The sequence below is a fragment of the Stegodyphus dumicola genome, chromosome 5, assembly GCF_044657685.1.
Source record: "Stegodyphus dumicola isolate Sdum_Otavi_A_Nest chromosome 5, ASM4465768v1".
Taxonomy (NCBI): Eukaryota; Metazoa; Arthropoda; class Arachnida; order Araneae; family Eresidae; genus Stegodyphus; species Stegodyphus dumicola.
Window position 1 is genome coordinate 163,740,852 of NC_140772.1, and position 16,248 is coordinate 163,757,099.

Genomic DNA, 16,248 nt, shown 5'->3' on the forward strand with positions numbered 1-16,248 from the left:
ATAATGCATCTGCGTTCGACAGTTTTTTCCAGGGCAATGTTCTATTTCGAGATTATATTTCTGCAAAGCTATGGCCCATCGTTGTAATTTGGACGATTGCGGAGCATTGTTGTAAAGAGAGAAGTAGAGGGCGCTGCTTGGCAGTAGCGTAATGCATGTAAGTAGAAACGAAATGTCGTTTGATTAGGTAACATGATTTCTGTGAAGGTAGTCCACCTAACAATAGGACAGTTGTAAATATGTAAATAACGAATAATAAATAGCATTAGAAAACTGAACCACCGGATGTTTTGTGATTGCTCTACGGGCCGCCATGGATAAATGCAGGTTTGTCACAATGGTGCATCTTACGGAAATGTTTGGATTTGTTAAAGTGATCTTCACGAGGAAGTATGTGTCCAGACCATGCCCTAGGTAAGAGCATGATTATTATTAAACTTTGAACGTGTTTGATTTGAATTTTCATAATTTGCAGTCTTGGGTAGTACATTTGTGTATTAACGCGAAATAATGGCAGAACTAGATAGATTAAAAGGAAAGAGAACCGCATTGAGAACGGTAGTATCTAAACTACTAAAGAAAGTCGAGGATAGCTTAGCAAAGAAAGATACAGATGAATTATGCGAAGTGCATGAATTATTAATAGAAAGGAAAAGTAATTTGAAAGAATTAGACGAGGCAATTCATTCCGTAATTGAGATAGATTCTCTAGAAGCGGATGTAGTTAGTTCTGAGGAATATCAGGAAAAATGTTCTCGAGCTATTAAACGAATTAATCGAATGTTGGAAGAGGATAAAATAAGTATTAAAGATCCTGAACAAAACTTGGTTAGACTGCAAAATGTACAAAGTACGGTAAAACTTCCAAAACTAGTTTTAGAGAAATATTCAGGTGATCCTGAAAAATTTACGGAGTTTTGGAACAGTTACGAAAGCACTATAGACAAAAACGAAAGTCTTAGTAAAATAGAAAAATTCGCATACTTGAAAACATTACTTACAGGTGCCGCGAGTAATGTAGTATCTTCATTAGAATTAAATGCAAAAAATTACGATGAGAGTATCAAAACTTTAAAGGATAGATTCGGGAAAAAAGAAATAATAATTAGTCAATTCATGAACAAACTGTTAAATTTAGAACCAGTAAGGAATTCAAATAATATTAAAGCTTTACGTAGGTTATATGATGAAATCGAAATTGCAGTTCGGAATTTGGAAGCGCAAGAAGTTACGAAAGGTTCATTTGGTCAATTATTAATACCTTTGTTGTTAAAAGCTATTCCAGAAGAGTTCGTTCTGGAATTTAATCGAAGGAAAAACCCAAATGAAGAAATTAATGTTTCAGACTTGTTGGACTTCATAAAGCGAGAAATTGAATGTCGTGAAGCGTCGACTTTATTGACGCGAGATAAAAGAATTACCTTGCCTCCACGTTTCGAACATGCTAAGTCTGATTATAAAAAAATTCACAGAAATGTACCTACGGCTGCCAGTTTCAATGCTGTTGATAATCGCGCATGCATCTTCTGCGAAAATTCCCATAACTCATTTTCTTGTGACAAAAGCATTAAAGAAAAATTGTGTAAGTTACGTACAGTCGGTCACAAAAGTATTCGAACACCGGTACCCTATCAGAAAATGACAAGATGGCGTTTTTTTTTCTCTTTCTCTCTGTGTGTCGTGTTATTCCATCCTAGGTTTTCTTCTCCCCCCATCTTGGAAAAAACTGGAAAAAATTGGTTACGATCTCTTTTTGAATGGGGAGATGCCATTTTGAGAAAAAGCTGACGACCCTATCTTGGAGAATGAACATGACCGCTCTACACACCCTTTTACTCTCTCTCTCTCTTTGAATTGGGAAGCCATTTTGGGAAAAAGCAGACGACCCTATCTTGGAGAATGGAAATGAACGCCTCTCCCTCTCTCTTTGAAATGGAAAGCCATTTTGGGACCCTCTATTCTTGGGGAGGGAGAAAACTGAAGTCTGCACTTCGCTGTCTCTGAAAAGCGGACCCTCTTCTTCTGATCTTGAAGAACTGGAAATGAACGCTCTACACGATCTCTCTTTGAATTCAGAAGGTATTTTGGGACCTTCTAATGTTGGAAAACTGAAATGAACGCTCTACGCATTTTCTCTCTCTCTCTCTCTTTGAGATGAGTAGCCATTTTGGAGGATTCTCCACCACCATCCTAACCTTGGAAAACTGAAATGAACGCTCTACACCTTCTCTCTCTCTCTCTTTCTCTGAAATGGGTAGTCATTTGAAAACTCCCTAACTTTGGAAAAAAACAGAAATGAACGCTCTACACCATCTCTCTTTGAAAATGGGGGGGTGTCATTTTGAGACCTCCCTCCCCTAAACTTGGAAAAAAAACTGAAATGAACGCTCTACACTTTCTCTCTTTGGACATGGGTAGCCCTTTGGGGACCCTCTCCTCTTGGTAGGAAAAAAAAGAACTGAAGTGAAGGCTCTACACAATCTCTCTTGGAATGGGATCCATATTTCGGGAAACGTGGATCACCTCATGCTGGAAAACTGAAGTGAACCACCAAGATTGGACTCTATATAATATTTTTTTTTAATTGACAACATGACCCTCCTCCAATTTGTTATTATAAAAATTTTTTTTTGTTTTGGTTTTTATCCCATTTCCGATGTGATTTCAGAAATGCAATTCCATAACAGTTCAATTTCATTCGAGGTTAAATGATCTAAACAGTCTTTGACCCACCCATCCGTATGATTATTTTCTTCTCCTTCCTGTTGCACCAAATTTTGTAAGTCCATATAATCATTCCATACGGGAAGGGCTGGATCCTCACAAGGCTGTCTTGAAACACTTGGAGTCTCTTTGGGATGAGTGGAAGGATCTAGGATGTCTGGACCCGGCTGCGATTCTACCTCCATGATTTCTGGACCCGTTGGAACTTGTTTACCCGTCTGACATTCTACCTCTACGATGTCGGGACAGGTTGGAGGAGAAGAAGAAGAAGAGGATACTGGAAGAGGTTCTGTCTGTGAGGAGTCCGAAAGAGGCTGCCTGTTTGAACAAGTCGGGGAAGAAGAAGAAGCTTCTGGGTTCTGAAGCGGATCTTGCACGCCAGGTAGGTTCCGGTAAGTCGACCGTTTTTTAAGAGGTAATTTTTTTTCTTCCTCCTCATCTTCAATTGTCATGACTTCAATTTCATTCCGTTGCCGGGTCGATTTTGTTTCGGGCCATGACGGTTTGGTCCAGCTCCTCTTATCATCTAAGGAAGGGATGGGTAAAGGTGGCGGAGGGTTTTCTCCTTTTTCTTGAAACATCATCGGCGATTGGAAAGAAATCTCCTCTTTCAATTGTTTCCAAAGCGAGTACGAGCACCGATCGACGAGAAAGAGACTCTTCTGGGTTGTGACGATGAGATATTGCGTTTTCGGGGGAACGACATAATTTTGAAAAGGTCTTAGAATATATTTCTTATATTTCATCCTGTCGCTGACTTTGAAACTTCTTTCCTTCAAATTGGGGGACGATGATTCGTAATAGGCGAGAGGAGCGGCTGTGGTTTGAACAATATGAACTTCGTCCTCAGCCGTCGTTCTCACTCCAAACGTAAAATATCGTTTCGTGAGAAAAATATTCTTCCACCGAAAACTCGTGCGCGGATCCGTATATCGCCGGTCTGTTTGAATGGGCCGTCTGAAAGCTCGATCCATCCGATTCCAAGAGAAGGGAGATTCCTCTTTCGTTTGTTGCGATTCGAATAAATTTCTGTATATATTCTGAACGAGCAGGTTGGAGGATTCGACATCTTGGTTGAAAGAAACGATCGCTTGATGAGGTGGTAAATGCGGAATAAATGTCGCACAATGACACGCCAAAAAAATTTTCAAGTTGGAGATTTGCTTTAGCGTCTTCAAATCCTCCCCGTTCGAAATCCGTTGAGTTGGAAAAACGTCTAATAGCGACATGGCTCCCAATGGAAAAGAAATGATCTCGCCCAGTACTCTCGCCTTTTTATATATCTATATAGACACACACAGACACACATAGAGGCTCTATGACGTCCGTTTTATTTGTTTTTTTTTGTTTCTCTCTCTCTTCTTTCCAAGAAATCTTATCTCCATGACCTCTTTTTCTTTTCTTAAAAAGATGAATGTGTGTGGGAATGAGGAAGTGAAAGTAATAATTTAATAAACAAAAAATTATCCAACCATGACCTTCTTTTTTTTTTCAAAGTCACCCTTTCCAATCCAAGGACGTCCAGAGATAGAGGAAGTAGGGAGAGAGGAGGAGGGAAGGGAAGGTCACACTCTCTTTCTCTCTATAAATAAAAGGGGAGAGCCCTTTTATTTATAGAGATAATATATAAATAAAAGTCGTATTTTTGTCCAAGTGGATCATGAGGAGGCATCCCCAGCTCACTACGTGTATTCCTTTCAAATATAAATATGTTGATCTTTCCTTTTATATCATCCAAGGAGTCGTTTACCTGAAAGTCTCCGATTTTTCAAAATGTGCGGGTTATTATACCGTGGGGAGTTATCAAAAGATGCGGGACGAATTTTTGTCCGACGAAAACGTGTTGATGGCTCGTGACATTCCACCTTTGGATGCACAAATTTTGTTAATGAAACGAGCCAAATATTTTTACACGTCCCACTTTCTAACCGTCTCGCAAATGACTAGGATTATGGATCGTCTTGAGAAGACAAAAGGGATTCTCGTTCATTTTAGTGAATGGTTGCACAAATGTTTGCACGAACCTCTCTCGATCGAGAAGACTGGGAAGAATACCTATTATATTCTTCTCGAGGACTCTCCTCCTTCGTCTCATCATAGAGAGGCCACGACTTTTGAAAAAATCCTCGAGCAAGAAAAAATAGAATGGTGGAACAACTACCCCATCCCTCTCCCCGAGCATCAAGAGGAACCTGTTCAGAAGAAAAAGAAAAAACCTTTCCAAAAGCCTACCCTCATCCTCCTCGATAATGATGGGGATGAGGAGAAGCCTGTTCAGATTCCTCTCCGTTTGTCAAAACCCGTCGAGGATGAAAAACCTCTCCCTTCCTCAAAACCCCTTGAGGAAGAGAGACCCCTCGAGAAGGAGAAATCTCTCCCATTGTCAAACCTCCTCGAAGATGAAAAACCTCTCCCTTTCTCAAGACCCCTCGAGAAGGAGGGACCTCTTCCTTTATCAAACCCCCTCGAAGATGAGAAACCTCTCCATTTATCAAGACCCCTCGAAAATGAGGGAACTCTCGATTTGTCAAAACCCCTCGAGGATAAGGGAACCAAAACTTCTCTCTCTTTCGAAGAGGAGGGACCTCTCAATTTGTCAAGACCCCTCAAGAATAAGGGAACCGAAAATCCTCTCCCTTTCTCAAGACTTCTCGAGGAGGAGGAGGAGAGACCGCTCCATGTCTCAAGACAGGACCCCCCTCTATCTCTTGAGGATCCGAGGGAAACGATTCCTATTGAAAAGCCATCTATCGACGATCCCCAGAAAAGGTCTTCGGAGGAGATTAGACTTCCATGTAGAAAACGAATCTGCCACAATCATAATAATAATAATAATAATAATAATAATAATAATAATAATAATAATATACCCCCTTCTCAACAACAGAATCCTACAACATTTGCAGATAAATGCATTCAAACCAATCCCTTTATAGTAACCCCTTTGATTGGAGAACCCGTGCATTAGCCTCGAAAAATAAAATGAGATTCTAGACTGTTTCTATGACCAGAATGTTAAGCCAATAGATAGGTCTAGCTCAGAATTTTTCTTTTTAAAAGAAAATAAATAAATAATCCAAAGACTATTCGTAAATATAAATGGTAAAGTCTCGAGTCGGCTGGAAAAAAATTTTCAGAGCTGAAAAAAATTCTACAACTCAAAAAAAAAAAAAAAAAAAAAAAAACTTTTTGTTAATTTTTATCATGTCTTAGACATGATAAAAATTAACGACCCCCCTTTCCTTTTCGTCTGGGAATGTTGTCTCACTCTTTTGAAAAACAAATCGTGATTCATTCATGGAATGATTGCCATTAGCGAAAGGATGAGTCATGGTCTATTTTTAGAAAGGGTGAGACATCCTTTCCAGACAAAAAGGGAGGGTCAATAATTTTTATCATGTCTAAGACATGATAAAAATTAACCAAAAGTTTTTTTTTTTTTTTTTTTTCATTAGAGAATTTTTATCTCAGCTCTGAGAAATTTTTTTTCTCCCAGCCGATTCGAGACTTTACCATTTTATTAAGAATGATTTCTCCCTGATCTATTATTTCAAAATTCCAAGTTTCGCTTCAGAACCATCTGTGCTGTTGAAGAAGTAACGTGATATATGTATTTTTTTAATGAGTTCTGTCAAGATTGAATTGTGCAGGATCGACCTTGCGAATTTCTTCTCTGTGTCTTTAAATAATAATGATACCGAACCGCTTTTTGTAGAGCGCAATGGAAAAAACCTTTTGTATGGTTAGGACAATTCATGTGTTCGATCCCATTGTATTTGAGAATCTCTTGCGTCGATCCCGAAATGCAATAAATGGATCTTTGCAACCATTTCTCTAAAAACTGCCGTTTCATTTCTCCTCGCACCCAAATCATGGAAAAAGGTTCCGTCAACATCGTTAACACCCATGGAAAATAACTGTACGGAATTTCTCCTTCGTACCACGACAAGCCGTGATAATAATCACTCGCCCACACAGCGGTTCGTTTTTCTTTCTCGGTGAGCATTTGCCATGGAAACGGGGGTTTAAAAACAAATACCCCTCGAGAAGTACCGTCCAATGTCACGTAAGCCAATTCTTTCACAATAAAGGCTCCTTGAGAATCGTAGAAACCTTCAAAGTCGAGCACGAGTTCCATGTTTTTTATTTCTTTTTCTTTCCAAGGTGACCTTTATTATTATGATGATGGATGTGTATTGAGATACGCACGATATTATTCAAAAAACAAATATATATACGAATGTGACCTTTCCCAGAATTCATACGACCTGTCACGTGCAACCTTCTCTCTCTCTATATATATATATAAAAGAGGAGACGGCGAGAGAACGCTATCCATTTTTTCCTTCAGGACAAACAGCGAGAGAGAGAGAATTTTGTTTTCTTTTTTTCCTCAATTGAAGAAGATGGACATTTTGAGTGCCAAACCTCTCAAAGATTCCTACATTGTTATGGACATGGAATACTTTCACTGTTATGATCCAAAGACGGGAGATATATGTTTCATCTTGAAAGAACTGGGCTACATCACTTGCGATTTAACCTTATGCGGATCCATGATTTTTCTCCCTCCTGTCCATTACGATGACTTATCGTCCCGCAATCAAGCTGTGGTCAACCAGACTACAAATAACCGACACGGCCTTCAATGGACCGAGGGTCGTCTTTCCTACTAGCATAATCCTACGATCCTGAAAATACTGACCGAAAATGTGGAGGTGATCTACGTCAATGGATAAGATAGAGCCGAATTTTTCAGCAAGCTCTGCCAGCGATCCGTTTACGAGATTTACATCCCAGAGAAAACCGAGTGGCGGAACAAGTCGAAATGCACGCGACACCAATATTTCCAAAAGATGATTCATTGTGCCGAGAACAAGGTGAAAAATTTTCGATACCATTGGATGGAGGGTAGTTACGTTTTCCGGAAATTACATTGTTACCCCTCCGAAAGCAAAGCTGTCGAAAACGAAGAGGAGGCGGAAGAATCTCCCCAGGAGAACTCGTGCGACGATGAGGAGGAGGAGGAGGAGGAGGATGAACTTTCTAATAATAATAATAATAAATGTCTAAGTTGGGATGCTTTAGAGACCCAAGAATATTGGTCTCAACCCTTATCTCACCTAGACCTGAAAGAGGATCCTCAAGTGTACTCTTTGTGGTCCTCTTCTAAAATTTGGTCTTGGAGAGAACCCTTAAATGTTCATGAATAAAATGGTATGTAAATCCCTAGAGGAAAAAAAAAGTTCCTTTTTTTTTGTAATATGTTAATTTCTTTCCAATCCTATTTCTTTTCCATAACTCCACCCCAATCGACGAGAAGAAGAAGAATTTTCCAAGTTACACAAGACGAATCTTCCAAGTTACACAAGGATTTATAAATCACACGCTCCCACATGATATATGTATAGAGAGAAAAAAACCCTCTGTTCTCTAGCCAATACGTCAAGACTTCCCTAAACTAAGAGAGATCATGAGTACCGAGGAAACCTTAGCAGAGCAAGTGGAAAGACTTTCAAAGAGATTAGAAGAGTTAAGACGGGATAGATTTACAGTTCCGCCGACTAAAGAGGAAACTATCATCGATTTCAACAAACCGCTGTACTTTCATCCCCTACCCCAAAGAATGAGACGAATGGACTCGCCGTTGAACAGTTCCAATGAGAAACAAAATGTCACTTATTTGAATAGTCAATTTCAACACATGAATATTTCATAAGTATTTTTTTGTTTTTTTCCCTAAAGCGTAGGGAGATCGGATCAGTAGTTTTTCCCTTTTCATCGTCGGAAAAAGATTGGGAGGAAAAATCTTTCTCAGCTCTCTCAGAAAAATGTTTGAGCCTTTAAAAAAAAAATCTTTTGGTTAATTTTTATCATGTCTTAGACATGATAAAAATTAACTCTACCCCCCTTTTGTCTGGGAATGTTGTCTCACACTTTCTAAAAATAGACCATCACTCCTCCTTTCCTAAAGAATAGAATTCCAAGAATGGGATCTGGTCTATTTTTAGAAACGGTGAGACCCTATTCCCAGACAAAAGGCGGGTAGAGTTAATTTTTATCATGTCTAAAGTTCAGGGTCCATCCATCTTCTTATGTGAAACGGTGACCCTGACGAGATAGAGATAAACAAGTCCTGTGAGTTGTTTTGTAATCGTGACGCGATCCAAGAAAGACTTTTTATTATTTTTTTTTTTGAAATAGGCGGGGGGTGGGGAGAGAAAATGTTCTCACGACCCTCAGATATCTTTTCATAAATATATTTTTTATCAAAGTGTTTCTTTCATTCCGATCCTTTTAAGAGGTTGGAATGACCCTGACATTTAGATGGGGTCGCGATCCCGACAGATGTCGTGCGAGTATAAAAGTGTGTGTCCTCCGCGAGATTTCTTCAGAGAACAGAAGAAGACGTGAACTGAGCTGGTAAGTCCCTTTGGTCCTATGAATATGGTTTAATCATAACTTCATTTAAAAAGACCTTTGAAACTTTGAAACTTCTTAACGATTTGAAAAGAAAAATGTCTCTTTCAAGACGACGACTCTAAAACGTTTTATTGTTTTTTTTTCCTTTCTAGATCTTCCCTGTTATACATATATACCTTTTCGATCCTTTTTTTGATCCTGTTTGTGGAAGACATCACCGTATTCATCGCCATGGCGTGTTCAGAAAACTTTATCGTGCTCGATCTAGAGGGTTTCCAGTCCTACAACCACAAGAAGGGTGAATTTACCTACGTTTTAAAAGAATTGGGCTATGCGACAAAAGATTTTTTGACCGTGGGATCGTTGACGTTTGCTCCTCCTCACCCCTTCCACCAACTGAATGAAAAAAACCAAAAGACGAATGCCTGGTTGACGAGAAACCGGCACGGACTTCGTTGGAACGAGGGTCATATTCCCTACAACCATTTAGGACGCATTCTCCAATCGCTCACTCACAGCTTCTCCACGATTTATGTGGTGGGATGTCAGAAAGCTAAATTCTTTGCTAAAGCCTTGGATTATCAAAAACCCGTGACGGAAATTTATGTGCCACATGGAATCATTTGGAAGTATCGGGAAAAATGTGCCCGACATCATCAAAGGAGGAAATATTTCCATTGTGCCGAAAACAAAGTGCGCAACTATCGATGGCATATTACGGAAGGAGATTTTCATATCAATCACGTCTATCCAGACGGAACGGAGAAAAAGGAGAGGATTCAGGAGGAAGCAGACAATCCTCTGCAAGCTTTTGATAAGGCCTACGATCAGTTAGAGAAGGATCCGTCCCCAAAAGCGTACGATAATCTCATCCAGAAATGGGATAATCTGTCCTGTTTCCAAGTGATGGAACATCCGGATGAGCATACACCTTTCCACTTGATGGGCTCTTCTACTTCGTCAACTTCCTCCAATAACTCGAGGAAGACGGAGGGTTGGGGAGACATACCTGAAAATATTCCCCATTACGATCCAGCAGCCTGTTGGAACGAACCTTCCAAAGAATCTCATGAGACCCCCAAAATATCTTCAGAGGATCCAAAGACAAAATCCACTGAGTGTTGGGACAATGAACGGACGACTCATGCTCCAAAATCCACTAAGACTATGTCCACTGAGTGTTGGGACAATGAACAGACGACTCATGCTCCAAAATCGACTGAGACTATGTCCACTGAGTGTTGGGACGATGAAACCGAAAAGACGACAGAGAATTGGGATGACCGTTCTCAAAAGTATTTGAATTGATATATACATAAACTCAGGAGAAAAAAAAAGAAAAGATTTTTAGAAATAAGTAGGGAAAGGTTCTCCGCTTTCCCTATATTTATGGAAATGGACTGAGAAGAGAGAGAGAGACGAATCAGGAGACCAAAAAAAATGGGTCTTGGAAGGAATGAGTGCAAATGCATTCGATTCCTTCCGAGACCCATTTTTTTTTGGGTCCCTCTCTCATCCAATCTTGGAAAAGAACTTTGTCCTATTTTTCTAGGTCCATTCAAAAAGAAATGAATCTATCCATAAATTTTCTTAAAAGAAAAAAAAAAACAAAAAGATCCTTTACCTCTTGACGGTCCAAAGTCGAGAATCTTGGAAAAAGTCATCCACTCTCCATCAAGTCAAACTTCTCTGTAGAAAATCTAGTAGGTGCATCTGCATTCTTGAACACCCGGCAGTTATTATTGGACGCGAAACGTCGAATGCTGAAATAGTTAACAGTGAGCCCATTCTTAAAGAAACGGGGTTGTTTTATTCATCCAGTCGAGTGCGGAAAAATTTCTGTGAGCCGGAGAAAAATTTCTCTGGCTGAAGAAAAAAAAAAAAAAAAAAAAAAAACCCTTTTAGTCTGAAAATTTTCAGACTAAAAAGGGGGTAATTTATTTTTCAGAAACTTTTCCCAGCCGACTCGATGTGAATAAAACTTTACTGTTTGTTAAGAATGTTATTTAATGGATCGATTTCAACCTATCGAGTTTCACTTGAGTTCCAGCCGTGCTGTGGGCCCACCTGGATACAAGTTTTCCCCTTTTGGAATAGAATAAAACTTTACTGTTTTTTAAGAATGTTATTTAATGGATCGATTTCAACCTATCGAGTTTCGCTTGAGTTTTAGATGTGAATAAAACTTTACTGTTTTTTAAGAATGTTATTTAATGGATCGATTTCAACCTATCGAGTTTCGCTTGAGTTCCGGCCGTGCTGTGGGCAAACCTGGATACAAGTTTTCCCCTTTTGGAATAGAATTTCCGTCAAGGTAGGCTACTTTTCCTCTTTTTGCATTTTTCATGTCATTTCATTTGTATTACAATATACTGAAAACGGGCGTTCGAACTGATTTCTAGGCTATTTCTATACAAATGGAGCTCGATCCAAGAAAGAAATGATGTCTTTTTTTTATTTTGTGGACTGCCAATTTGTATTGGAATATACTGAAAACGGGTGTTTGAGTCGGTTTTCAGTATATTTCAATACAAATAGAGCTCGATCCAAGAAAGAAATGATGTCTTTTTTTATTTTGTGGACTGCCAATTTGTATTGGATTATACTGAAAACGGGTGTTTGAGTCGGTTTTCAGAATATTTCAATACAAATAGAGCTCGATCCAAGAAAAAAATGTCTTTTTTTTATTTTGTGGACGGCCAATTTGTATTGGAATATACTGAAAACGGGTGTTTGAGTCGGTTTTCAGTATATTTCAATACAAATAGAGCTCGATCCAAGAAAGAAATGATGTCTTTTTTTTATTTTGTGGACTGCCAATTTGTATTGGAATATACTGAAAACGGGTGTTTGAGTCGGTTTTCAGTATATTTCAATACAAGTGGAGCTCGATCCAAGAAAAAAATGATGTCTTTTTTTTATTTTGTGGACTGCACATTTTGTATTGGAATATACTGAAAACGGGCGTTCACGTCGGTTTTCAGTATATTTCAATACAAATAGAACTCGATCCAAGAATGAAATGATGTCTTTTTTTTATTTTGTGGACAGCCAATTTTGTATTGGAATATACTGAAAACGGGCGTTCACGTTGGTTTTCAGTATATTACAATAGAAGTGGAGCTGGATCCAAGAAAAAAATGATGTCTTTTTTTTATTTTGTGGACAGCCAATTTTGTATTGGAATATACTGAAAACGGGCGTTCACGTTGGTTTTCAGTATATTACAATACAAGTGGAGCTCGTTCCAAGAAAAAAATGATGTCTTTTTTTATTTTGTGGACTGCCAATTTTGTATTGGAATATACTGAAAACGGGCGTTCACGTCGGTTTTCAGTATATTACAATACAAGTGGAGCTCGATCCAAGAAAAAAATGATGTCTTTTTTTTATTTTGTGGACAGCCAATTTTGTATTGGAATATACTGAAAACGGGCGTTCACGTTGGTTTTCAGTATATTTCAATACAAATGGAGCTCGATCCAAGAATGAAATGATGTCTTTTTTTTTATTTTGTGGACAACCAATTTTGTATTGGAATATACTGAAAACGGGCATTCACGTCGGATTTCAGTATATTACAATACAAGTTTAGCTCGATCCAAGAAAAAAATGATGTCTTTTTTTTATGTTGTGGACAGCCAATTTTGTATTGGAATATACTGAAAACGGGCGTTCACGTCGGTTTTCAGTATATTACAATACAAGTGGAGCTGGATCCAAGAAAAAAATGATGTCTTTTTTTATTTTGTGGACAGCCAATTTTGTATTGGAATATACTGAAAACGGGCGTTCACGTTGGTTTTCAGTATATTTCAATACAAATGGAGCTCCATCCAAGAAAAAAATGTTTTTTTTTTTTTTTATGTTGTGGACTGCCCTATTTTGTATTGGAATAAACTGAAAACGGGCGTTCGAGTGGGTTTTCAGTATATTCAAATACAAATGGAGCTCTATCCAAGAAAAAAATGATGTCTTTTTTATGTTGTGGACAATCAATTTTGTATTGGAATATACTGAAAACGGGCGTTCGAGTCCTTTTTCCGACTATTTCTACACACATTCCACTATATTAAAATGACGTCATGGTTGAGTCCAAACAGAGTCGTCCCCGGACAGAGTCGTCTCCGGACAAAGTCGTCCCCGGACAATTTTATACCGAATTTGTATAGAGATATGCTTAAAATGGGCTTGGAGGGGAGGGCGCTTTCTAGTATATTCCTATATACATTCGGTTGCATTCAGAAACAAAAAGAATGTCTTTTTGAATGGACAGGATGACTATGGAAACCGGATCTCTCTCTCTCTCTCTCCCAAGATTGGATGAGAGAGTGCCTCCTATTTGTATTGTAATATACTGAAAACGGGCTTTCGAGTCACTTTCTAGACTATTTCTATACAAATGGAGCTCTATTTACGAAAAAAATGATGTCTTTTTTTATTGTGTGGACAGCCCTATTTGTATTGCAATATACTGAAAACAGGCGTTCGAGACGGTTTCTAAACTCTTCCTATACAAATTCCACCATCTATATAGAAATGATGTCATCGTTGAGTCTAAACAAAGTCGTCCCCGGACCATCTTGATGACCAGACATATTGCCTTTTCAACAGCCCACATTATTCTGAACAAAAACGTGGAAAACTTTTATAGAAAAGAGAAGAATTGAAAGTGAAAGTCAAAAAGCAAAATGGGATCGGCTGGGAAAAATTTCTGAGAGCCGAGAAAAAATTCTGAGTCAGAAAAAAAAAGAAAAAATATATAATATATATATTATATAATATATATTATAAATACTTTTTGTTAATTTTTATCATGTCTTCTAGACATGATAAAAATTAACTAATCCCTTTTGTCTAGGAATGTTGTCTCACCGTTTCTAAAAAAATAGACCATGACTCATTCTTTCTAAAGAATAGAATTCCAAGAAAAGAATGGGTTCTGGTCTATTTTTAGAAACGGTGAGACAACATTCCCAGACAAAAGGGGGTACATTGAGTCTGTGCTGTAGACCCTGAACAACCTATCGGTTACCGGTAATATATCTGGAAGGACCCCAAAAAGCTATCCACTGTCGTTGGAATTGTGTTCACTGGAGGCTATTTCCTTTTTTCGCAATCTCGCTTTTAGTTTTCTCTGAGATTCTTTACAAATGGGTGAAGATGGGTAGCGTGAAGCGGGGGACACCTGGATCAGGATTCCCGATTAGGGTAGAGAGGGAGGCGTGTTGCCTTTTCAACAGCCCACAGTGTTCTGAACAGAAACGTGGAATGCTTTTATAGAAAAGAGAAGAGTTGAAAGTGAAAGTCGAAAAACGAAATGAGATCGGCTGGCAAAATATTTTCAGAGCTCAGAAAAAAATTATTTCCTTTTTTCGCAATCTCGCTTTTAGTTTTCTCTGAGATTCTTTAGAAATGGGTGAAGATGGGTAGCGTGAAGCGGGGGACACCTGGATCAGGATTCCCGATTAGGGTAGAGAGGGAGGCGTGTTGCCTTTTCAACAGCCCACAGTGTTCTGAACAGAAACGTGGAATGCTTTTATAGAAAAGAGAAGAGTTGAAAGTGAAAGTCGAAAAACGAAATGAGATCGGCTGGCAAAATATTTTCAGAGCTCAGAAAAAAATTCTGAGATGTAAAAAAAAAAAAAAAAAAAAAAAAAAAAAAAAAAAAAAAAAAAAACTTTTTGGTAATTTTTATCATGTCTTAAGACATGATAAAAATTAACTCATCTCCCTTTTGTCTGGGTATGTTGTCTCACCGTTTCTAAAAATAGACCAGAACCCAGTCTTTTCTTGGAATTCTATTCTTTAAAAGGATGAGTCATGGTCTATTTTTAGAAAGTGGGAGACAACATTCCCAGACAAAAGGGGGGGGGTGAGTTAATTTTTATCATGTCTAGAAGACATGATAAAAATTAACAAAAAGTTTTTTTTTTTTTTTTTTACATCTCAGAATTTTTTTCTGAGCTCTGAGAAATTTTTCCTAGCCGATCCCATTTCGTTTTTCGACTTTCACTTTCAACTCTTCACTTTTCCTATCCACTGTCGTTGGAATTGTGTTCACTGGAGACTATTTCTTTTTTTTTTGCAATCTCGCTTTTAGTTTTCTCTGAGATTCTTTAGAAATGGCTATACAAATTTCACCATCTATATAGAAATGATGTCCAAACAAAGTCGTCCCCGGACCATCTTGATGACCGAATATGTATAGAAATAGTCTGAAAATGGGCTTGAGGGCCGGTTTCTGGACGATTCCTGTACAAATTCGGCCGCATCCAGAAAAACAAAAATACATCGTTTCTTTTTGGGTGGACAGGAGATGATAAATTTCTTTTCTCTCTCTCTCTCCCAAGATTGGAGGAGAGAGTGGCCCAAAAAAATGGGTCTCGGAAGGAATCGAATGCATTTTGAAATGCACTCATTCCTTCCAAGACCCATTTTTTTGGTCTCCTGATTCAACTCTCCAGTCTATGGAATAGGGAAAGCGGAGAACGTTTCCCCTTCTTTAAGCGACTGGAGACCATATCGCATCATCATCATCATCATCATCATCATCACCATCATCCTCTTTCTGATACTTTTCAACGAAGGCTTGATGTCTCTGGATGATTTTGGGGAGATGATGGATCCCGAATTGAGTGATGAAAATGAGAGGACTCTTTTTCCTTTCTTGTTCGTCTTGCACAGTCTCTCGGAGGGTGATATACGTTTCCCCGTCCTCCTCAATTTTCGTCAGAGGTCTCATGAATATTTTACACATCCAAGGGAAAAGCGACTTGTTATGCAGGGATTTCGAAACGACGAAGGCCGCTTCATTCGAAGTGAGGACAATCTGCTTCGGTTGACCCCATTCTTTGGAGTAGTTGTCCAAATCGCCTAGTCGAAGAAAATGATGTCGATTAGGAAAAAAGACTTGGAGAACACTCGTCGTATGCGAGACGTTCGTAGGCAAGAGAGTCAAGATATATTTGGCATTCCAGTACAGGAATCCTAGATCCACATACGCGTGCACGTAATAGTCATCGTTATATTCTAGTTTGAGCAGCATGGCTTTTGTATTTTTTTTCCGTTCTCAAGGCGAAACACTCGTCTGATATGAAC